At 34.3% G+C, this 25629-nt stretch overlaps 1 protein-coding gene and 1 pseudogene across 3 annotated transcripts in view; both read right to left on the reverse strand.

The window, feature by feature from the left end:
* The window catches only part of LRBA (LPS responsive beige-like anchor protein), a 730232-nt gene that overhangs the window by 430427 nt on the left and 274176 nt on the right, over positions 1 to 25629 (reverse strand). The window lies entirely within an intron of this gene.
* Positions 10020 to 17446, reverse strand: LOC132519553 (large ribosomal subunit protein eL31-like; annotated as a pseudogene).

Genomic DNA, 25629 nt, shown 5'->3' on the forward strand with positions numbered 1-25629 from the left:
ACACCTATCCTTCTCAAACACTTCCAAAATATAGCAGAGGGAGGAACACTCCCAAACTCCTTCTACGAGGCCACCATCACCCTGATACCAAAACCAGACAAGGATGTCACAAAGAAAGAAAACTACAGGCCAATATCACTGATAAACATAGATGCAAAAATCCTCAACAAAATACTAGCAAACAGAATCCAACACCACATTAAAAGGATCATACACCATGATCAAGTGGGATTTATTCCAAGAATGCAAGGATTCTTCAATATACACAAATCAATCAACATGATACACCATATTAACAAATTGAAGGAGAAAAACCATATGATCATCTCAGTACATGCAGAGAAAGCTTTCGACAAAATTCAACACCCATTTATGATAAAAACCCTGCAGAAAGTAGGCATAGAGGGAACTTTCCTCAACATAATAAAGGCCATATATGACAAACCCACAGCCAACATTGTCCTCAATGGTGAAAAACTGAAAGCATTTCCACTAAGATCAGCAACAAGACAAGGTTGCCCACTGTCACCACTCTTATTCAACATAGTTTTCAAAGTTTTAGCCACAGCAATCAGAGAAGAAAACGAAATAAAAGGAATCCAAATCGGAAAAGAAGAAGTAAAGCTGTCACCGTTTGCAGATGACATGATACTATACATACAGAATCCTAAAGATGCTACCAGAAAACTACTAGAGCTAATCAATGAATTTGGTAAAGTAGGATACAAAATTAATGCACAGAAATCTCTGGCATTCCTATACACTAATGATGAAATATCTGAAAGTGAAATCAAGAAAACACTCCCATTTACCATTGCAACAAAAAGAATAAAATATCTAGGGATAAACCTACCTAAGGAGACAAAAGACCTGTATGCAGAAAATTATAAGATACTGATGAAAGAAATTAAAGATGATACACATAGATAGAGAGATATACCATGTTCTTGGATTGGAAGAATCAGCATTGTGAAAATGACTCTACTACCCAAAGCAATCTACATATTCAATGCCATCCCTATCAAACTACCACTGGTATTTTTCACAGAACTAGAACCAAAAATTTCACAATTTGTATGGGAACACAAAAGACCCCGAATAGCCAAACCAATCTTGAGAACGACAAACGGAGCTGGAGGAATCAGGCTCCTGCACTTAAGAGTATACTACAAAGCTACAGTAATCAAGACAGTATGGTACTGGCACAAAAACAGAAAGATAGATCAATGGAACAGGATAGAAAGCCCAGAGATAAACCCATGCACATATAGTCACCTTATCTTTGATAAAGGAGTAAGGAATGTGCAGTGGAGAAAGGACAGCCTCTTCAATAAGTGGTGCTGGGAAAACTGGACAGGTACATGTAAAAGTATGAGATTAGATCACTCCCTAACAACATACACAAAAATAAGCTCAAAATGGATTAAAGACCTAAATGTAAGGCCAGAAACTATCAAACTCTTAGAGGAAAACATCGGCAGAACACTCTATGACATAAATCACAGCAAGATCCTTTTTGACCCACCTCCTAGAGAAATGAAAATAAAAACAAAAATAAACAAATGGGTCCTAATGAAACTTCAGAGCTTTTGCATAGCAAAGGAAACCATAAACAAGACCAAAAGACAACCCTCAGAATGGGAGAAAATATTTGCAAATGAAGCAACTGACAAAGGATTAATCTCCAAAATTTATAAGCAGCTCAATAACAAAAAACCAAACAACCTAATCCAAAAATGGGCAGAAGACCTAAATAGACATTTCTGCAAAGAAGATATACAGATTGCCAACAAACACATGAAAGAATGCTCAACATCATTAATCATTAGAGAAATGCAAATCAAAACTACAATGGGATATTATCTCACACCAGTCAGAATGGCCATCATCAAAAAATCTAGAAACAATAAATGCTGGAGAGGGTGTGGAGAAAAGGGAACCCTCTTGCACTGCTGGTGGGAATGTAAATTGATACAGCCACTGTGGAGAACAGTATGGAGGTTCCTTAAAAAACTACAAATAGAACTACCATATGACCCAGCAATCCCACTACTGGACATATACCCTGAGAAAACCATAATTCAAATAGAGTCATGTACCAAAATGTTCATTGCAGCTCTATTTACAATAGCCCAGAGATGGAAACCACCTAAGTTTCCGTCATCAGATGAATGGATAAAGAAGATGTGGCACATATATACAATGGAATATTACTCAGCCATAAAAAGAAACAAAATTGAGCTATTTGTGATGAGGTGGATCGACCTAGAGTCTGTCATACAGAGTGAAGTAAGTCAGAAAGAGAAAGACAAATACCGTATGCTAACACATATATATGGAATTTAAGAAGAAAAAAATGTCATGAAGAACCTAGGGGTAAGACGGGAATAGAGACACAGACCTACTAGAGAATGGACTTGAGGATATTGGGAGGGGGAAGGGTAAGCTGTGACAAAGCAAGAGAGAGGCATGGACATATATACACTACCAAACGTAAGGTAGATCGCTAGTGGGAAGCAGCCGCATAGCACAGGGAGATCAGCTCAGTGCTTTGTGACCGCCTGGAGGGGTGGGATAGGGACGGTGGGAGGGAGGGAGACGCAAGAGGGATGAGATATGGGAACATATGTATAACTGATTCACTTTGTTATAAAGCAGAAACTAACACACCATTGTAAAGCAACTATACTCCAATAAAGATGTAAAAAAAAAGAAAAAAGTAAGTTCTAAGAGATCAGGTATTTATGTCATTTTTGGAAATTCTTTTATTCTCAGGCCCAGAACAATGTCTTGTACACAGTCAACGCTCAATAAATATCTCTTAAGCAAATGAATGTATAGAGACTCTGACAGAAGAAAGAGATCAACATGTTATAAGAGTTGTAAGATTAGTGTGATTAATGCAAAATAACATGGGGAGAGTAGAAGAAGAAATGGGAAAAAAGTAGAAGTCAGATCACGCAGGGCCTCAAAAGCTATGATAAGTGCTTTGGATTTTTTTTAAAAAACATATGATAGAAAACCACTGAAATGTTATGTAAGGAAGGAGACGGTATGACCCCGTTCATGTTTTAGGATTATTTGGACTGATATGTAGAAAACATATGAGAATGGAGTAAGATTAAAAATAGGAGGCTGTTGCTGTCCTGCAGATGAAAGACGGTAGTCTAAGCTAAAGAGAGAGAAATGATACAAGTACATAATTTCAAGACAAATTATAAAGACTGAACTTCAGGATGTTTGAATGTACAGCAGAGAGGATGGAAAGAATTCAAGGATGACTCTCAGCTTTCTGATTTGGTAGGTTGGTAGGAAAGGAAAATCAAGAGCCCTTTTAAACGTATTAAGTATGATGTAATAAGAAAATAGCAGCTCACGTATAATTGAGTGTTTACTATATGCTAGACATTGTTCTTGATGTTCTACATGGATCTCATTTAATTCTCACAACTCTGTTATAATCCTCACTTCACAAATGAGGGATTCAAGAACTGAGAAGTTATGAAGGTTAAAATACTGAGTATTAGAGTCCATATCAAAACCTTGGCTTTTTGAATCTAGAGATCAAGCTCGTAAAACTAAGGCTATATAGTACCGTGATGTTTGTGAAAAATCCAAGTGGATATGTAAAATAAGGTTAAATAAATAAGTCTGGCACTCAGAAAAGGAACTTGGACCACAGACATAAATACCAAAATTACCAGACTAAAGATAGTATTTAAGAACTATGAAAACAGGTTACATTACTTAGCAATGGAACACAGACACGTAAGAGAAGGCTTAGGATAAAGTCCCAAGGAACTTCCCCATTTAAAGGCTACGCAGAGAAAAGAAACTACAAAAACTATTGAGAACGAGTCCAGACAGCAGAGAGCAGTCAACAGCATTACATATTGAGATGAAGTTTACTAAAATAAAAACAAAAAGAGGTAAATACTGGTTTTGATTACACTGAGGTCATTGGTAATCCCAGGAAGTTTCAACGGAATAGTGGTGGTAGTAGAAGCCTGATTGCCAAGAAGCCAAAAAGCCATGAGGAAGCTCAGAAGAAAGAGAGAGAATATATGTCGAAAAACAATGTAAAGCTTGACAACTAGACTAAAAGAAAAACAGAAGGAAGGAAAGTAAAGTCAAGAGAAGGTTCTGAGTTTGTTTTTAGTTTATTTAAAGATGGAATATATTATAACATGCTCCTGTTCTTTCCTAGGGGAAAAGGAAGCTTGATTACGGAAAGAGAAAAGTGAAATGAAGTCTTGAGAAGTGGGAGTGAGGAAGGGCCCCAAAAAACAGCCAAACAGATTTGCCACTGAAAAAGGTGGTGCTCTCTGATGCGAGAGAAATTAACACACAAATATATATATTGATTAGCTTGGTGATGGACAGATTCAGTGTTCATTTCACTCTGATGAAATCTACTTTTCCAATAAATGAGTTAAGGACTTTGGCTGACAATATGGGTAGAGTGGGGCACTTGGTTTTGAGGAGGGGGAAAAAGTATGAATGAAATAACTTACTTGGGGTATGGGAATTAAAGCCTCCCAGAGAAACCTAATAGGATGACTGGAAATTACTAAATGCCTAAAGTTTGAAAGCGTGAATGTAATGGTAAATGAATTAGTTCAACTGAGTACTTGCCAAAGGATGCTATAACACTCAGTTGTTAAGATGCCTTGGTACTCTTCTTATCCACTATATCGGTGGCTCAATAAGAGTGACACATCAATTACTATGAATCAGCTAAAAACATCCAAATATAACTCAAATATCCAAACATATCTTATCTAGGCACTAAATCTGTATTTCCGAATTGCTATCAGATATGTCCATCTGCAGCATCCCAAAAACCAAACCCTCAATATGTTCTAAACTACTCTTCTCAATTTTCCCTCCAACATGTTCTTTCTCCTAATTTCCTAATCAGGAGGATTATAGTATCTAGCAACTCAGCAAAATAAACTCTTTTAAGCCTTTTGCAATACTCAATAGGTGCAAATACTAAAAAATATTTTTTAAAATAATTAAGGTGAAATTCACATATATTAGCCACTTTAAACTGCACAATTCAGTGGCATTAAGTACATTAACAATGTTGTACAACCACCACATATATCTAGTTCCAAAACATTTCCATCACTCCAAAGTCAACAGTTTATCCATTTAGCAGTGTCTCCCCATTCTCCACTCCCCAACCAATGGCAACCACCAATCTGCATTCTGTCTTTATGGAGTTATCTATTCTGAATATTTCATGTAAATGATATATACAATATATTTTTCCGTCTTTGGCTTCTTGCATTTAGCATTAAGATTTGAGGATCATGTTTACCGTAGAATGTATCAACTCTTTACTCCTTTTTTATTACTGCATAATATTCCATTTTATGTACATACCACAATTTGTATATCTACTCATCCACTGATGGCCATTTTGGCTGTTTCCACCTTTTGGCTATTGTGAATAGTGCTGCTATGAACATGCATTGTATTAGTCAGGGTTCTCCAGAGGAACAGAACCAGTAAGATATAGAGACATATATATAAGAGGAGATTTATTAAAGCCATTGTTTCATGGGATCAAGAAGTACCACAATCCACCATTTGAAAGCTGGAGAACAAGGAAAACTGGTGGTGTAATTCAGCCCAAGAACTGAGGGGCTAATGGTGTAAGTCCCTGTCTTAGTCCGAAAGCCTGAGAACCAGGAGTACCAATGTCCAAGGTCAGGAGAAGATAAATGTCTCAGCTAAATTAGAGAGAATGAATTCACTCTTCCTCCACCTTTCTGCACTATTCATCCCCTCAATGGATTGGATGATACCCATTGGCACTGATCTTCTTTATTCACTCTACTTATTCAAATGCTAATCTCTTCTGGAAACACCTTCACAGACACACCCAGAGATAATATTTTAAACAGCTATCTGGGCATCCTACTCAAGATGACACACATGATAAACTACACATGCATGCACATGTACTTGTTTGAGTAACTATTTTCACTTCTTTCGGATATGGTACTAGGAGTGGAATTGCTAGGTCACATGGTAATTCTTTTATATTTATGAGGAACTACTAAACTGTTTCCACAGCATCTATACCATTTTACATTCCACCAACAGTGTATAAAGGTTCTAATATCTCCATATCCTTGCCAACATTTGTTATTCCCTATCTGTTTTATTTTAGCTTGTCCCTAATGACTAATGCTGAACACCTTTTCATGGGTTTGTGGGCCATTTGTATATCCTTGGAGAAAAGTCCATTTAAGTTCTTTGCTCATTTTTCATTTGGGTTGTTTAGTTTTTTGTTGTTGAGTTGAGAGAAATCTTAACATCTGGATAACAGACCCTTTTATGAGATATAGATTTGCAAGTATTTTCTCCCATTCTATAGGTAATTTTTTTACATTCTTGATAATGTCCTTTGATACACAGAGTTTTTAAATTTCATGACATCCAATTATCCATTTTTTCTTTTGCTTTTGGTGTCATATCTAAGAATCCGTTTCTACATACACAGTCATGAAGAGTTACCACTACATTATCTTCTAAGAGTTTATGATTTCACACTTATGATCTATTTTCAGTCAATTTGTATATATGGTATGAGGTAAGGATCAACTTTATTCTTTTGCATGTGGATATCCAGTTATGTCTGCACAATTTGCTTTAGAGACTTATTCTTTTCTCATTGAACTACACCTTGTCACCCTTGTCAAAAGTCAACTGGCCTTATATGAACAAATTTATTTTTGGATTTGAAATTCTATTATTCTCTTATACGTGTCTATAATAGTGCCAGTACCATGATTATTACAGCTTTGTAGTAAATATTAAAATCAGGAAGTTTGAGTGCTCCTGTTTTTGTTCTTTTTTTCTTTGAAGACTGTTTAGGCTACTCAGGGCCACTTGCGATTCCAAATGAATTTCAGTAATAAACAATTTTTAAAATAATTTTTTAAATCACCATTTACTTTTAGATGCAATTTTTCATTCTCAAATTAAAACTTTCATCTAGTGTATTACACTCAATGGTCTAATACTCTGCTGAAAACAAGGAACAATCAAAGATAAAACAGTTAAAACAACAACATCTGTATTGTTGCCACTCCTCTATCTGATGCCTTATCAATTTATTATGTCAGCAAATTGTATTTTAGAATGTAATATAAATGAAGAATAAAACAGCACAACAGATTTGGGGAATTAGGCTGGTAATTATTTTAACTTGCCTAATCAACCATACACCATACATCCATTGGTAAAATCAGATTCTCAATAAAGGACCTGAAATATTAACAGTTTGAACACTATAATTCTAAGTAAGTCCACAAGTTAAGATTATACCAGGACTTTTATTGGCTGTTCACATATGAACTCATTAATATTTTAAAGAATGACCATTTGAGACATCTAAAAATAGTAAGCTATAGGTAGATGCTCATAATTTATTACAAGGAACTACTTTACCTATGAAAAGTGCTTTCTCCAGTAATGGAGAATAATGGGCCTTGAATTATAAGCATGATACACTCTGAAGACAGATATGTGGCTCAGTAGTATCAGTAAACACCTTCTCAAACTACCTATATCAAAAAATATCCCTCACACAAATATAATTGTAAAGTACTGTTAAAAAAAAGAGACACAAGATTTCTTATGTTTAAAATTATTCTGCTATATTATAACCAAAAGATTCATTAAATCCTACGGCAATTAGCCCAACTTATAGTTCTGTGTAACTGCTTATACCTGTACTTAAAGAATACAGGTGGCTGAAATTATACATCATTACAAATAACCTAGTCTGACATTCTAAGAAAAATATATATAAATACATATAAATTACTAGAAGCAAGTCACTTAGGGCAATCACATATCTGATATACATCACATTGATATTTAGTTTAAAATTAAAATTTTAGATTCATATTTAGAATAAGAAAGTAAACCATTCACAGTATATAACTGCCAAACCCAGACTATAAAATGGCACTTTAAAAGAAGTAAAACTATGTGGATGTCCCACATTTTACACATGAAGAAACACAAATGAACAGGAAAGGCCAACAAATTTTTAAGCAGCTGGAAGTGCTAAATTTAATTACTGAAGAGAAATCATGCAGAGAAGCTAGCTGCCAAACAGGATTTACAATAAATGCAGGAAGTCATGTAAAAGTACCAAAAAATTTTCAATATCCACTGATAATCATAAACCTAGATTTAAAGAATGTATGGATAATATATATGATCCCCAAAACTCTATGGCATGAGAATATAGTATTGAAACTAAGCAGGACCTGTGGGGCTTCTGGGCACGGAAGGCTTTACCTGTCCCAGCTTCCTTGTCTGTAAGGAACAGACTCCAGTCTCCATGACTTTCCCTGAGTTCAAAGTGCAGATTCAAACAGTTGCTAATCAGGGAAGGGAGGGGATGCAGAGACAAGGGAGGAGCAGCCAAGAAACAACAGTGCAGCCTTGGGGCAGGTCCTGGTTCCCCCTCAAGGGATACACATAACACTATCTTTGAGCTCTTTACAGAACTAAAACCCCCAACAAATGGAAGATGTCAGCATTCTCCATTCCAAAGAAGACCACCTGAAGCCAGATCAAAGAAACCAGGGAAGCTCATCAAGAGATTACCTGAGCCTGGATTAAAGGAGTGAAGGCCCTGCCAGGCCCTGCATACACCCTGATCTTACCAGCGACTCTGCCCTTGAACAACTGCTATAAAACTCCTCACCAGGGCTTCCCTGGCGGCGCAGTGGTTTAGAGTCCGCCTGCCGATGCAGGGGATGCGGGTTCGTGCCCCGGTCCGGGAAGATCCCGCATGCCACGAAGCAGATGGGCCCGTGAGCCATAGCTGCTGGGCCTGCACGTGCGGAGCCTGTGCTCCGCAGCAGGAGAGGCCACAACAGTGAGAGACCCGCATACCACAAAAGACTCCTCACCAAATCCTCCTGGGTTGGGACACACTGTTTTTGAGGGCATGAGCCCACTGTGTCCCCCTTTGCCTGGCTAAGCAATAAAGCTATTCTTTTCAACTTCACCCAAAACTCTGTCCCCGAGTTTCAATTTGGCACCAATGCACAGAAACCAAGCTTCTGGCATCAGTATAGTGTTAGCCCAACAAAAAAGTAGTAAAATTAAAAACAATTTTAACACAGAAGATATACTATTATTTTGATAAAGGTTACTTTATATGGAATATGAAACATAAAACAAGCAATACCATTTTTCATTAATTAGACAAACCAATTAAAGCACAACTGACACTAAATAAATACACTATAGATAATTCTTATTAAAAAGAATACTCGGAGAATTTTATTTGTCTCTGCAACAGCTGTATTTATTCTTCAACTTGTGATTTCAACTCTGGGAATTTATACATATATGTAAATATATACATATACAATATATGCAAGCATATATACATTATACATGTACATATTTATATGGATCAATAATATTGCACTGTATGAACATACCAGATATTGTTTATCCATTCATCAGTTGATGGACATTTGGGTTAATTCCACTTTTTGGTTATTATGAACAACAGCGCTGTGAACATTCGTGTATATGGTTTTCTGTGGATGTTATGTTCTCCATTCTTTTGGGTATGTACCTAATAGTAGAATTACTGAGTCATATGGTAACTATAATTAACCATTTAAGAAACTGAAAACCTGTTTGCCAACGTGGCTGCCCCATTTTACATTCCCACTATTGGCATACAAGTGTTCTAATTTTATTACATCCCCACTAACTCCTGTTATTAGCTGACTTTTTAAATGAAAACCATTCTGGTAGGTATAAAATGGTATCTTATTATGCTTTTGATTTGCCATTTCCTTATTGATAACAATGTTAAGTATCTTTTCATGTGCATATTGGCCATTTGTATATCATCCTCAGAGAAATATCTATTCAAATTCTCTGCCTATTTTTAAATTGTGTTATATGTCTCCTTATTGGGTTTTTTTTTTTTTTTTTGCAGTTTTATGACTACTTGACAATCAAGAGTTAGTTCTCATCCACATTGTCTGTAGATTTTTGAAAGAGATGACAGGTACCTAGGTAACCAATGGATAGCACTTGTTTGATGATTCTTCATCCTCTTTCCATCTTTTGGGCTACAGCACCCAGATAAGGTAAGGGATACTCCTCATTCCATTGGCCCAGACAGCTTTATTGAGCCCAGTGTCAATGCACACATCAGGAGTTCCCATCTTCTTCATGGCAAATTTCTGGATCTCTTTGAGTGCCGGAAGGCCATGCCTCTTGCAGCCCTCAGTATGGATGCACTTGTGAATGTGAATGGTGTATTCTTTGGTCACTACCTTGTTGATGGCAGAAGAGCCCATCTTCTTGCCACCCTTTTGGTAGGAGCCATTCTGTTGGGCCCAGGATGGAAAGAAAGACGACAAAGTACTCTGAGAAAAGGAAAGCAGCATGGCAAGCACAACTTCCGGGTTGCCTGAAGGCAAGAGGAAGGGGATCCCTCTTTAATGTTGAGTGCTAAAAGTTCTTTGTATGTTCTAGATACTATACCCTTATCAAATATAAGATTTACAATCTGCTATTCCATTCTGTGGATTCTCTTTTTTCTTTCTTCATAGTACCTTTTGAACCCCAAATAATCTTAATTTTGATAAAGTCTAATTTATCTATTTGATTTTTGGTTTTGACTATCACTTTTAAATTCTGGAAGACTGGAAGAATTACTGCTCCTATGATGAAAAGAGAGCTGAGCATGGGGCAGGTAAGATGTAATTCAGGTTGGAAATATCCAAAATATTTCAATCCTTTATCTTTCTGAATGAACTGTGGTATGTAATCTCTCCTTCTTTTCTCCCTAAATTTTAGTAATCATTTTTTAAATCATAGCTTTATAAGAAAAAAAAATCAGTAAAAGAAAAAAATACTAAATGAACAATTGTGTTATTTCTCCAGTTTCACTCTAAACTTTGACAATATTGATGCATAAGCTATAACCACAAGGCCTAATTTCAAGTCCTATATTTCAAAAATTAAAGTAATAATGCAGGTATTTTTATTAATTCTCAAAGCTCCACAAAGTAAACCTGCCACTACCTATTCATTAAGTCTTATTAATAAATTAACTGTTGTTAACTATTGTTAATATGACATTACAACATTTTCCAATATTCTTCTGCTATAATTATAATAACTGACATTTTCAAGGACATGATTGTTTTTTTCTTCTAAATTATTTACATTAAAAAAATCTAAGTAAAAATTAAGGCAAAGATAGGACTCATCTCAAAAAGATTTCCAAACGAATTGTGCTCAAGTTATAATTTTATGAGTAGCATTACTAGCATACCAGGTACAAAGAATTTTAATGGTTTTGCCATTTGAATTTGCACTTTTCCATTACTGACAAGCAGTACTCTCTTTCCAGTCTCCATCCTTCCCCCACATATCCATTACAGTTTTCATATTTTCCAAATTTATATTTTTATATATTTAAATACTAATACCTCATAATTCATCTAAATTTTTTTCAATTTTAATATTCGTTATTTTGGTCATACAATGTCTACAATGAGAACTTATAAATATATTCCTTTGAGATTGCCTGGTGTTTTGAAACTCCACAAAATTATCCTCTTCAGAAATTTCAAAAATTTATTATGTTGTATTCTGCTCTTGATCCCTAAAATAATTTCCACATATATTTTTCATACAGCTAATCATATCTTACTGAACATCAAGCAAAACAGCCTAGTATATACATTTATCTTTTCAAATGGGACTGATAATCATTTATCTGAGTCTTTAAAAATTCCTACTGGAAAGTTTCTTATGATGATAGATCAGAGTGTTGTGTGCTTTACGGTTTTTGTTTGTTTATCACAGAAAAAAGACTGTAAATATAAGCTCAATATCAAATTAGGCCAATTAGAAATCCTCAATAAATTTCAAAGGTAGTAATTCCACATACCATACTATCTGCTTATAATGCAATAAAAAAACAAAATTTGAACAAACAATAAAGGACAAATCCCTTGACTATTAAATAACTACCAGATTAAAAAGTATACTAAAAGTATACAAACTAAGAAAAATGAGTATGTCACATAATAAACAATAGGATGACACCACTGATGTCCTCCGAATAATATTAATATTATTGTTTTTGTTCTCATTACTTAGAAAGGAATAAAAGTATGCTTTCAAATAAACAAGAAAAAAAAGAATGCAAGGGGAGGTAAAAAATATATTTGCCAAAACATTTAAGAGAATTAGAAAACAATTAACTCAACCAATCAATAAATAAATAAGTCCAACTTTGACTCTCTGAAAGATAAAAAAAAAAAGCTAATACATATATTTTATTTTTTGACAATACTAATTTACAAAAAAGGAAATCAACATCACTTGTAAATAATTATAAAACTCCTTTAAAAAGTTAGAATTGGTAATGTTTTTTAAAATATTCAACCTGGTAGGATTTATTGCTATTAGAGAATCTAAAAAAAATTATTAACATACAGGATAATTTCTACAGATTCCATAATAAAACTATACAATAATCTTAAAGATAATGATGAAAATAAAACAGAAAATTCAGTAGCCACCTACAGAAGTACATAAAAAAATGCAGAGTACAAAATTATAAACTGCAGCACTTTTCATAATACGACAAGAATGTAAAAACCTTAAATGTCTAATAATGGAAGTCTGGCACTACAATAATAATTATATATACAGAAACATACAAAAATACAATGGAATACTGCAAAGCAACCAAAAAAATGAGGAAGCTCAGTATATACTAATACACAGACACACACACACAAAAAACAAGGTGCAAAAATGTGTATACTATGCATTCATCTATGAAAAATGACACGTGACATATCTGTATTCCCTGCTTTTTAAAAGCATCCTTATGACTGTAATTTGGTAAGTGGGTACTTACAGTGAATGAGTAAATGAGTATATGTGTATTTTTAAAAGACAGTAGGATACATGAGACCTTTGTACTACTTTTGCAACTTCTTATATTCTATAATTATTTCAAGTTAAAGTTAAAATAAAAACAACACAGATAAACCATTGTTAAAGCTAAACAATGAATACTTTTTATTTATATTTTTCTTTATTTTCTAAACTTTCTATAATAAATACATATCATATATGTATGTATTCCTAATTTTATTAAATATGTATTAAATATGTATTTCCTAATTATAATTCTATAATTAGGAAAATAAATACTTATTTTAACTAAAGGAAAGCAAATGACCATCAATCACAAAAAATTAAACAGGTAATTGGATAATTCATCATAACCCTAAAATTGGTCAAGTCTCTAATAGTACATTTGTTAATCTGCTTCACACTCCTTCAGAACTGTCAAACATATATTGAATAATATATTTTCTCAACAGCAAAATACTTCATGTAATACCCTGGGGTCAACGGAGGATATGAAGACAGAGACTACATTGGGTTACTTTTACGAGACCTGAGTTCTGGCTCAAAATTATCAGTTTTCTAGCTATGTGACCAAGGCCAAATCAAATTCTCTCAATCTATCTTGCATACTTTCACAGATCTGTTGTGATGTTGAAAAGAGAAAATGTGTGTTAAACCACTTAGTATACAAATGGCCTAACAAAACAACGTTAGGTGGCACAGGAGCACCTCAATACATAAGGCAAATGCTAACAGCCATAAAAGGCTTTCTTCTCAGGTGCACACAGAACACTCTGCAGGATAGATCACATTTGGGTCACAAATCAAGCCTCAGTAAATTTAAGAAAGTTGAAATGGTCTCAAGCATCTTTTCCGACCACAAGCTAGGAGACTAGACATCCATTATAGGACAAAAACTATAAAAATACAAACATATGGAGGCTAAACAATACTCTACTAAACAACCAAGAGATCACTGAAGAAATCAAAGAGGAAATCAAAAAACGCCTAGAACCAAATGACCATGAAAACATGATAACCCAAAACCTATGGTATGCAGCAAAAGCAGTCCTAAGACGGAAGTTTACAGCAATACAATTCCACCTCAAGAAACAAGAAAAATCTCAAATAAACAACCTAACCTTACACTTAAAGCAATTAGAGAAAGAAGAACAAAAAAAATCACGAAGTTCGCAGAAGGAAACAACCGATAAAGATCAGATCAGAAATAAATAAAAGAGAAATGAAGGAAACGATAGCAAAGATCAATAGAACTAAAACCTGGTTCTTTGAGAAGACAAACAAAATTGATACACCATGAGCCTAACCCATCAGGAAAAAAGGGAGAAGATTCAAATCAACAGAATTAGAAATGAAAAAGGAGAAGTAACAACTGACACCGCAGAAATACAAAGGATCATGAGAGACTACTACATGCCAAAAAAATGGGCAACCTGGAAGAAATGGACAAATTCTTAGAGAAGCACAACCTTCCGAGACTGAACCAGGAAGAAATAGAAAATATAAACCGACCAATCACAAGCACTGAAATTGAAACTGTGATTAAAAATCTTCCAACAAACAAAAGCCCAGGACCAGATGGCTTCACAGGCAAATTCTATCAAACGTTTAAAGAAAAGCTAACATCTATCCTTCTCAAACTCTTTCAAAATCTAGCAGAGGGAGTAACATTCCCAAACTCATTCTACAAGGCCACCATCACCCTGATACCAAAACCAGACAAGGATGTTACAAAAAAAGAAAACTACAGGCCAATATCACTGATGAACATAGATGCAAAGCTCCTCAACAGAATACTAGCAAACAGAATCCAGCAGCACATTAAAAGGATCATACACCATGATCAACTGGGGTTTATCCCAAGAATACAAGGATTCTTCAATATACACAAATCATTCAAAGTAATACACCATAGTAACAAATTGAAGAATAAAAACTATATGATAATCTCAATAGATGCAGAAAAAGCTTCTGACAAAATTCAACACCCATTTTTGATAAAAAACTCACCAGAAAGTAGGCACAGAGGGAACTTACCTCAACATAATAAAGTCCATATATGACAAACCCACAGCCAACATCATTCTCAATGGTGAAAAACTGAAAGCATTTCCACTAAGATCAGGAACAAGACAAGGGTGCCCACTCTCACCACTAATATTCAACACAGTTTTGGAAGTTTCAGCCACGGCAATCAGAGAAGAAAAAGAAATAAAAGGAATACAAATTGGAAAACAAGAAGTAAAACAGTCACTGTTTGCAGATGACATGAAACTACACATAGAAAATCCTAAAGGTGCTACCAAAACACTACTAGAGCTAATCAGTGAATTTGGTAAAGTAGCAGGATACAAAAGTAATGCACAGAAAACTCTTGCATTCCTATACACTAACAACGAAAGATGAGAAGGAAATTAAGGAAACACTCCCATTCACCACTGCAACCAAAAGCATAAACTACCTAGGAATAAACCTACATAAGGAGGCAAAAGACCTGCATGCAGAAAACCATAAGACACTGATGAAAGAAATCAAAGATGATACAAACAGATGGAGAGATACACCATGTTCTTGGATTGGAAGAATCAACACTGTGAAAATGACTCTACTACCCAAAGCAATCTACAGATTGAATGCAATCCCTATCAAATTACCAATGGCATTTTTCACAGAACTAGGACAAGAAATTTTACAGTTTGTATGGAAGCACAAAAGACCCCAAATATCCAAAGCAATTTTGATAAAGAAAAATGGAGCTGCAAGAATCAGGCTCCTTGCCTTCAAACTATACTACAAAACTACAATAATGAAGACAGTATGGTACTGGCACAAAAACAGAAAGATAGATCAATGGAACAGGATAGAAAGCCCAGAGATAAACCCACACACATATGGTCACCTTATCTTTGACAAAGGAGGCAAGAATATACAATGGAGAAAAGACAGCCTCTTCAATAAGTGGTGCTGGGAAAACTAGACAGCTACATGTAAAAGAATGAAATTAGAAAACTTCCTAACACCATACAGAAAAATCAACTGAAAATGGATTAAAGACCTAAATGTAAGGCCAGACACTATAAAATTCTTAGAGGAAAACATCGGCAGAACACTCTATGACATAAATCACAGCAAGATCCTTTTTGACCCACCTCCTAGAGAAATGGAAATAAAAACAAATGGGACCGAATGAAAGTTAAAAGCTTTTGCACAACAAAGGAAACCATAAATAAGAGAAAAAGACAACCCTCAGAATGGGAGAAAATATTTGCAAATGAAGCAACTGACAAAGGATTAATCTCCAAAATATACAAGCAGCTCAATATCAAAAAAACAAACAACCTAATCCAGAATTGGGCAGAAGACCTAAATAGATACTTCTCCAAAGAAGACGTACAGACTGCTAACAAACACAGGAAAAGATGCTCAACATCATGAATCATTAGAGATGCAAATCAAAACCACAATGAGGTTATCACCTGACACCGGTCAGAATGGCCATCATCAAAAAAATCTATAAACAATAAATGCTGCAGAGGGTGTGGAGAAAAGGGAACACTCCTGTACTGTTGGTGGGAATGTAAATTGATACAGCCACTATGGAGAACAGTATGGAGATTCCTTAAAAACCTAAAAATAGAGCTACCATACGACCCAGTAATCCCACTACTGGGCATATACCCTGAGAAAAACATAATTCAAAAAGGTACATGTGGGCTTCCCTGGTGGTGCAGTGGTTGAGAGTCCGCTTGCCGATGCAGGGGACGCAGGGTCATGCCCCAGTCCGGGAAGTTCCCACATGCCGTGGAGCGGCTGGGCCCCTGAGCCATGGCCGCTGAGCCTGCGCGTCCGGAGCCTGTGCTCCGCAACGGGAGAGGCCACAACAGTGAGAGGCCCACGTACCGGAAAAAAAACAAAACAAACAAAACAAAACAAAACACACACAAAAACAAAAAGGTACATGTACCACAATGTTCATTTCAGCACTATTTACAATAGCCAGGACATGGAAGCAACCTAAATGTCCATCGACACATGAATGGATAAAGATGTGGCACATATACACAATGGTCAGCCATAAAAAGGAACAAAATTGAGTTATTTGTAATGAGGTGGATGGACTTAGATTGTCATACAGAGTGAAGTCAGAAAGAGAAAAACAAATACCGTATGCTAACGCATATATAGGGAATCTATAAAAACGGTACTCATGAACCTAGCGGCAGGGCAGGAATAAAGACGAAGACATAGAGAAGGTACTTGAGGACACAGAGCAGGGAGGGAATGCTGGGGCGAAGTGAGGGAGGGAGTAGCACTGACATATATACACTTCCAAATGTAAAATGAATAGCTAGTGGGAAGCTACTGCATAACACAGGGAGATCAACTCGATGTTTTGTGATGACCTAGAGAGGTGGGATAGGGAGGGTGGGAGGGAGGCTCAAGATGGAGGGGATATGGGGATATATGTATACATATAGCTGATTCACTTTGTTGTACAGCAGAAACTAACACAACATTGTAAAGCAATTATACTCCAATAAAGATGTAAAAAAATAAAAAAGTTAGTTGGTCCTAACTTTGTATCAGACTACTTGACTTGGGCTTGAATCCTAGCTTCACCATATATTAGCTATAAGACCTAGAACAAATCATTTAACCTCTCTGTACTTCACATTTCCTTACCTGTAAAACCAAGATAATAATAACAATATTTATATCAAAGAGCTGATATAAAGAATTTTTTTTGCTTGTTAACAGCCTACATAAATAAGTGCTGTCACAGAAGTGTTCACTAATATTAAAAAATGCAAAAGTGGGACTTCCCTGGTGCACAGTGGTTAAGAATCCACCTGCCAATGCAGGGGATATGGGTTCAATCCCTGGTCCGGGAAGATCCCACATGCCGCAGAGCAAATAATCCCATGCGACACAACTACTGAACCTGCACTCTAGAGCCTATGAGCCACAACTACTGAAGCCCGTGTGCCTAGATCCCATGTTCTGCAATAAGAGAAACCACTGCAATGAGAAGCCCGCACACCGCAACAAAGAGTAGCCACCGCCTGCCGCAACTGGAGAAAGCCCACGTGCAGCAACGAAGACCCAAAGCAGCCAAAAATAAACAAATAAAATGTATTAAAAAATGCAAAAGTACTTAAATGGCAAAAAAAATTCACTACTTTATTGAAGAATATTTTGTTTGCTAATATGAAAAAATATTTGAAATCCTTCAACTAAAAGAAAAATCTATAGATTGCTATATTAATAATTGATCAAGCGCTTTTATGCCCTTTTATTTCATAAAAAAGACTGTTTTTATTACTTCAACTAAGCTGACCTGCCACCTACTTTACCATTCCATTGAAGCTAATAATAATTGAGTTCTACTCTATAATAGATAAAATTCAAAGCAACATCAGACAAAAGCGCATTAAGACATTCTTACTGAAATGGACTTTAACTTACACAGATTCCTAAAAAGAAAGCTATTAAATGATAATCCTGATCACATGTTTTACAGATATAACACATCAGTTTAAATAAACTAAACTTTGATGGACAACTTTTTAACAAAAGATTGTCATGAATTGTGTACACCCACACATACACTACACTTACAAGACAGGGTATAGTGTTTTGCACAACATAGTTTTTTAATAAACATTCTGTTTACAGCTGTAGGATTAAATAATAAAGTTAAGATGTGCACCCAATCAATGATGTCATGACATTCAAGGACCATCTACATAAATCAAAAGCAGAAGATGTCAAGGATATCCCACTCCAGTGATAATCATGTAATGAACTAAAGAGATGTGCATTTCAGATCTACACTGTCATCAATCCCTTGATAATAAATGAAACAAGTCAGCTACTTTACAACCACAAATGGTATATTAAATACATGACATCTCTTTTTTGCAGGAGGAAGTAACTAGCAGTAGCAAAAGTTCAAATATATTATTTAAGAATGCACAACATGAATTCAAAGCTGAATATAGATAACCTTTAGAATATAAGCTGTCTAGGAAAAAATATGTTTCATCTTGTAGAGTATTATTTAAGACCAATATAGTTAGAAATATATTAAACATGAACATGCCTCAATCAATTGGGGCTCTGTGGTATAAATAAATGGAATTCTATTTCTATGAAAATATTAAAAATATGTTTGCTCTCTTAAAATTGACTCTCATGTGAAACAAATACATTTTCTCCACTAAAAATTCAAGTAACAATAAAATCAGTTCATAAATATTTGTTTCTATTTAGATATTTTATAATCATGCTTTAGAATATTACTATAAATATTATAAATCTCATAGCAAGATTATATAAAGATTAAAATGAAAAACTATAGTAGAAAGTGTAAAATTAAATTAGCTTAGAATACAGCTATTGTATATGCCAGGATTAAATCCTATTCACACATTCTATGGAAATCTAATACAATGTGAAACAAATACACAGATTAGTGATTAAGAGATAAACTGCCTAGATCTGGATTCCAGTTGTTAATTCTGGGTTATTTCCTCTTTATGCCGTTTTCTCATTTATAAAATGAGAGATAATAACAGTACTATTTCAGAGGTTTATTGTAAGAATTAAATTAGTTAAAACTTATAAAGCACCCATGACAGTTTCTGAGTCAACATAAGGACTCATGAAATATAAGCTACAATTGTCACTATTATCCCTTATCTAAATTGCAAATGTATGTACCATTTGGGTCAGATCAATTTAATTTCTTGTATTGCACACTGTTTTAGAAGTATTTTTCCTCTTTTCAATTCCACATGTTTTCTCCTTCCTCATTCTCTCAATTCATTCATATAAGAACACATATATCACCAGCACCATGATCACTAAAACTTAAAAGAATGAACTGCAATCTCAACCCAGAGTTACAAAGGAACTTCTCCATAACCAATTAGAAAGGACAGTAAGGAATACGTTCCAGGTTAGGATATTAGGCTGAAATGGCAATTTTAAAAGTTTTTTCTTCCTTCAAATCCTAAACAAATTAGCAAAAACAAAAATATTGAACAACAACCAATAAAACCCTAACAAAAATAACTAAAAGAAACATAACATAAACTACCAAACATTAAAAAACTGGTTACCTTGGGGAAATTAAACATACTGGTATTAGAACTAAGGTTGCAGTAAGCTCAGTTCCTAACCATGTCCCCAAAGCAATGTTGGTAAACTAACAACATTCGGATAATTTTTCTTAATGCCTTCATATATGGAGAGACACAAACCGAGTAACTACTGTTCTCTCTTGTTTCCTCTTACTGAAGATGCTAGAAAAATCTACAGTGCAAAAATTGGTGAAACAAGGAAGTGAAAAATAGGGCTGACTTCCCAGGGCAGTAGCCTCCAGAGTACTCTCTGAAATGACAGATAATGATTCACAGCCTAAGCACATTTTTCCCTGATGAGAATTATCCATAGTTTCTAATCAGATGGAATGAACTTGGTAGAAAATACTTAACGAAATCTTGTAAAAAGAAAGCAAGACTTAGGTGTGCTACGAAGGCCTCCTCACCTAGGTCGAAGATCTCTCTCCCTCTTTTCATGATAGGCAAACAAAACTGGGCAAAAATCAAATTTCAAACATCAAAGTGTAGCTCAGTGACAGAAAAAATTAGCTTTACCTTTAGAGACAGTGAGAAGGGAGTCACCAAGATATTCTGTCTGTCTAAGCCAAACAGTAGTTATGCAAACATAAATTGCCAATCAATGAATAAATAAAAAACAAATAAAATATTTAAATAAAACTGGAAGATTCTATACAAAAGACAAAGAATATATAACAAAAAAATGAAATTCCTCATGATTATTTTCTTCTAAAAAACAACATAAAACTATAACTCAAAAAAACACAAAAAAAATAAAAGTCAAGATAGGAGAAAAAGGTAGAGAGGCTAAAGATCTAAATAAACAAAATGAAGAACAAAACAATCATTATAGGCAAACCACAGACAGAGAAAATAAAACATTAAAAACTTTACTCATGACTGGAGATCAAAGAAAGTAAAGCAATTAAGAAATAACTAATAGATATGAAAGACAGACATATCTAACATAGATTTATGTGTCACTAAGAAAAAGAAAATAAAATGCAAAAGATATTTCACATTTTAATTTATAGAAATTACTAAGAACTGAAGGAAAAATCTGAATTTGCAGATTATAACAAAAAAAACTATGTTCCAGGAACTTTTGATAAATAATGCTCAATATTAAGTCATATTCCTGTTAAGAAATCAACTCCATGGACAAATAAATCTCAGACAGAAAACAAACAAATTATCAACTAAGGGAAAATATCAGGCTGGCCTCAAACTTCTCTGAAAGCAACGTTCAAAGCCAAAATACAATGAAGCAATGTCTATAAAGTTCTAAAGGAAAGCAAGGGTTAGCCAAGAATATTCAATCCATCAGGATGTCATTCAGATATAATGACAGCTGGCAAATATTCTTAAACATGAAAGAATTTTAAATTTACAGCACACATGAACCCTTTGTTGGGGGGAGGGGAGGAGACGAAACCTAGCCAATTAAGAATTGAGTCAATATTCACACAGTGGAATACTATAGGAATAAGAGGGAAGAATCTAATAGCGTAACATAATAACATAAAACTCAATGCTGAGTGAAAAAATGATGGCACAAAAGAATATATATTGTATTATTACATTTATATAAAATACAAATTCATTTATGGTGTTGGAAGACAGGATAGTAGTGGTCCTTAAAAGGTTATAGACTAGAAGGGGGCTCTAAATTGCTGGTAATATTTTATTTCTTAATCTGAGGACTGATTACCCAGGTGTGGTCAGTTTGTGAAAATTCACTGAACTGCACACTACTGATATGTGCACATTTCTATATGTATATTTTTTTCAGTCAAATTTAAACAGAGCATAATAAATGGTAAAATAAATGTTTCTCCTACTTTTCTTTCTGGGAAAAAAAAAAAAAGAATTGAGTCCAAAGAAAGAACCTGGGGGAAATTAAGAAATTATTATGACTAATAAAAGAGGGGATGGGGTAATGAATTCACTTAAATATATTACAAACACTCAAGTACTATCAGAATTGTGGTTAAAATAAATGAGTGTTACATATTTAGACAATATGAAAAATAAAATATAACTTTAAAAATTAGAAGTTGAAGAGACAAAAATGAAAAAGAATTATGAGAGGACTAATATCTTCAACTTTCATAGCAGATTGTGGATTAAAGTATGCAATTTAAAAAACAAAGATATGAATAAAGCTCTTATTAAAAAAAATCAAGCTCTTCATTTTTTGATAATTTATTAACATCCTGTTCATTGAGAAAATGATGGTTCTTTTGTTAAGGAAACATTTTCTTGTTTTTCCATTGTTGTTTTTATTTTATTAAATTTACATACAACACTGCAATAAGCAGGTTTACATATCTATGCTTATATACTATTACTTTTTCTTAAAGATATATTCACAGAATAGGGTTATTGAGTAAATGGGTGTGTGTGCACATGCCAATATAATTATTATTAAAATACATATGAACATATTGCCTTCCCATAACACAAAAATGTACATTTCCACTAAAAATATAAGACAATACCATTGCTCATCTCATCTCCCCTATCTCCTTCAACAGTACTAGCTATCATTCTTTCCTTCTCTCAACCTGAGAACAGAGAAGTTATATCATAATTTATCTAATTTACATTTCCCTAAATATTTGTGTAAATATTCAATCATTTGAGTACCATTCTAAATGCTACTGGTAACATATTCTTCTGTGAAATCCCTATTCCTGTCCTCTGAATATTTGCCTGTTGGGTCAATTTTTCACTTATTTCATGAGAATTATTAATATAGTAAACATATTAATTTATCAGTCTTTCCGTGTTCCATTATGTCTTTCCATGTTGTTGATGGTATGTTTCCTCAGCTTAATATTATATGTAGTAACAGACGCTTACTTTTTATACTTTCTAAGTGGCCTGTCTTGGTTTCAAAATTCTCCCATATGCCTCAGTGCCACTTTTACAGTTTTCCAAATCTGTTTCTAAAATACTTACTATGTCATCTTTCATCCTATATCCTTACTCTATCTGGAAGATTTTTTTATATATATTGTCTTTATAGTATTGTTTTAATTAGTATTGTTTATCTGGGAAATCAAGTACATCCTCAATATTTTTATTTCATAAATCTTAGGGCTACACTAATGCATTTCTTTTCCCGCATTAACTGGATATTTGCAGATCCAAATATATTTTGTGGAAGATTTTGATATTTAGATATTTTTAAAGGTATATTTAAATTTCAAATACTCCACTGTTATTCTAATGGAATGATATGCTAATTTTACTGTATTGAATTTACATATTAATTTGAGAAAAACTGACATCTTTGGGGGCAGTAATATTTTCTCTTTTTGACTATAAAGAACATTATGAAGACTTTGGAAAAATATGAATAAGGTCTATATTTAAATAATAGCATTGCACCAGTGAAAATTTTCTGATTTGATAACTGTACAAGATTAAAACAGAGAATGGGCATAGGAAATTCTCACTTAAGTAATTAGGGGTAAAAGGGTATCATGGCTTCAACTTACTCTCAAATTCAGAAAAACAAAGAAAAACAGGAGAGAAGCAAATGTGTTAAACTTTTAACAACTACAGAATCTAGGAGAGTGTTGAAGAGTAGTTCTTGTACTACTCATTACTCTCCTGTAAGTCTCAAATTATTTCAAAATAAAAGAAGAATTCTATGTCTCTGTTTCTGTCTCTCTCTCTTACACACACAGAGCAAGTTACACTACCCAGCATGGAATGATTCTCCAGCAGTTTATATTTTGTATTGTATTAATGAGATTTTATACTTTTGTTACAAACAGTGTCTGTACATTTCTTAGAGAATTCAACCCAAAATAGTACTTTTGTCCTAACTGTATACATTTCTGATTTCCATTCTTAGCTGGCTACTGCTTGCTACTCAAAAGATAATCTATTAATTTGTCTGCATATTTATCTTATATCCAATAATCTTACTAAAGTCCCTATTAATTCTGGTAGAAAAATATTCAAGAATCTCTTAGATTTTCCTAGATCATAGCATGAGCAATCTGAAAGTAATATTACATCTTCTTTATCTACCAATTATATTAAAAATATCTTGCACTTGCAAAAACATTAAAAAATTTTGTTAATGTTAATAGAAGATATCAATCACTCTTTTTTCCTGATTTTAATAGAAACGGCTTGAAACATTTTAAATAATAGTAAATAGTCATTATCATATTTAGATTGTTTTCTGATATACATGATTTTTTCTCAGTTTCATTAGAGCTGGATACTAAAATTTGTACTATGCATTTTTCTACATTTATTGATATATTCGCATGATTTTCCTATTTTTAATTTGGTGATATAATTTATTTTATAGTTAGATATCTTAATATCAAATCATCTTTAGCATCCATAAATAAATTATAAGCAGTCTACACTATACAGCTAACCCTTGAAAAACATGGAGGTTAATACACATATAATTTATAGTCAGCCTTCGATATCCAAGGTTCCTCCACATCTGTAATTTTGACCAGCTGCAGACTCTGTGGTACTTTAGTATTTACTATCAAAAAATACTGGCTGATGGGCTTCCCTGGTGGCGCAGTGTTGAGAGTCTGCCTGCCGATGCAGGGGACGCGGGTTTGTGCCCCGGTCCGGGAAGATCCCACATGCCGCGGAGCGTCTGGGCCCGTGAGCCACGGCCGCTAAGCCTGTGCGTCCGGAGCCTGTGCTCCGCAACGGGAGAGGCCACAACAGTGAGAGGCCCCCGTACCGTAAAAAAAATAAAAATAAAAAATACTGGCTGATAAGTGGACCCCCCCCAGTTCAAACCTCTGTTGTTCAAGAGTCAATTGTATAGTTCTTTCATTACATTGTTGGATTATGTTGGTTAAAGTTTTAGTTAGAATTTTGTGCCTATATTGTTAACTGAAATTTGTCTTCTACAGTTTTATTTTTTCAGTATCTTTTTTCATACTATGAAGGGTGTATAAAATGAACTGGGAGAGGTTTTCATCATTTTTAATGTACCAGAGAAATATCAGCAACATGTGAATTATCCACTCTTAATATATTAGAAAGAACCCAGATGGTGCTTTTTAATTTTTTTTCCAAATTTTTAACAAAAGTTCCTGTCAAATGCTTCTAGTTCACCTTAAGTGTGAATTTTTGTAATTTATACAGCTATAACACCATTAATTTCCTCTATGAATTCACGTTTATTACACATGTTCAGAAGCAACTGCTGAGACAAGCACTGGCCCAGGATGGGTCTTTCACTTGGTCGCCCCTGTGAGGATCCAAGAAGAAAGCTGTATTCTCCCTCATTTCCTCAGCTACCACCTCAAGGTTAAAGAAACTTCATGCCGCTTGTTCAGCTTCTCTCTAGAAACCTAAAGGATCTCATCTACCATAGGGGTTTTCATTTCCAGTTAATTGTTCTGTCATGCCTAGAGAGGGCAAAAATCCTTCACTATTTACTTTATTGGAAAACTATCAAAGCCAAGGCTACAGAGTCTTGCACTATCTGCCTAGAATCCCCATGATTCTCTTACAAATTTATTTTTAATTT

Source organism: Lagenorhynchus albirostris, chromosome 4 (assembly GCF_949774975.1).
Source record: "Lagenorhynchus albirostris chromosome 4, mLagAlb1.1, whole genome shotgun sequence".
In the NCBI taxonomy this organism is placed as follows: Eukaryota; Metazoa; Chordata; class Mammalia; order Artiodactyla; family Delphinidae; genus Lagenorhynchus; species Lagenorhynchus albirostris.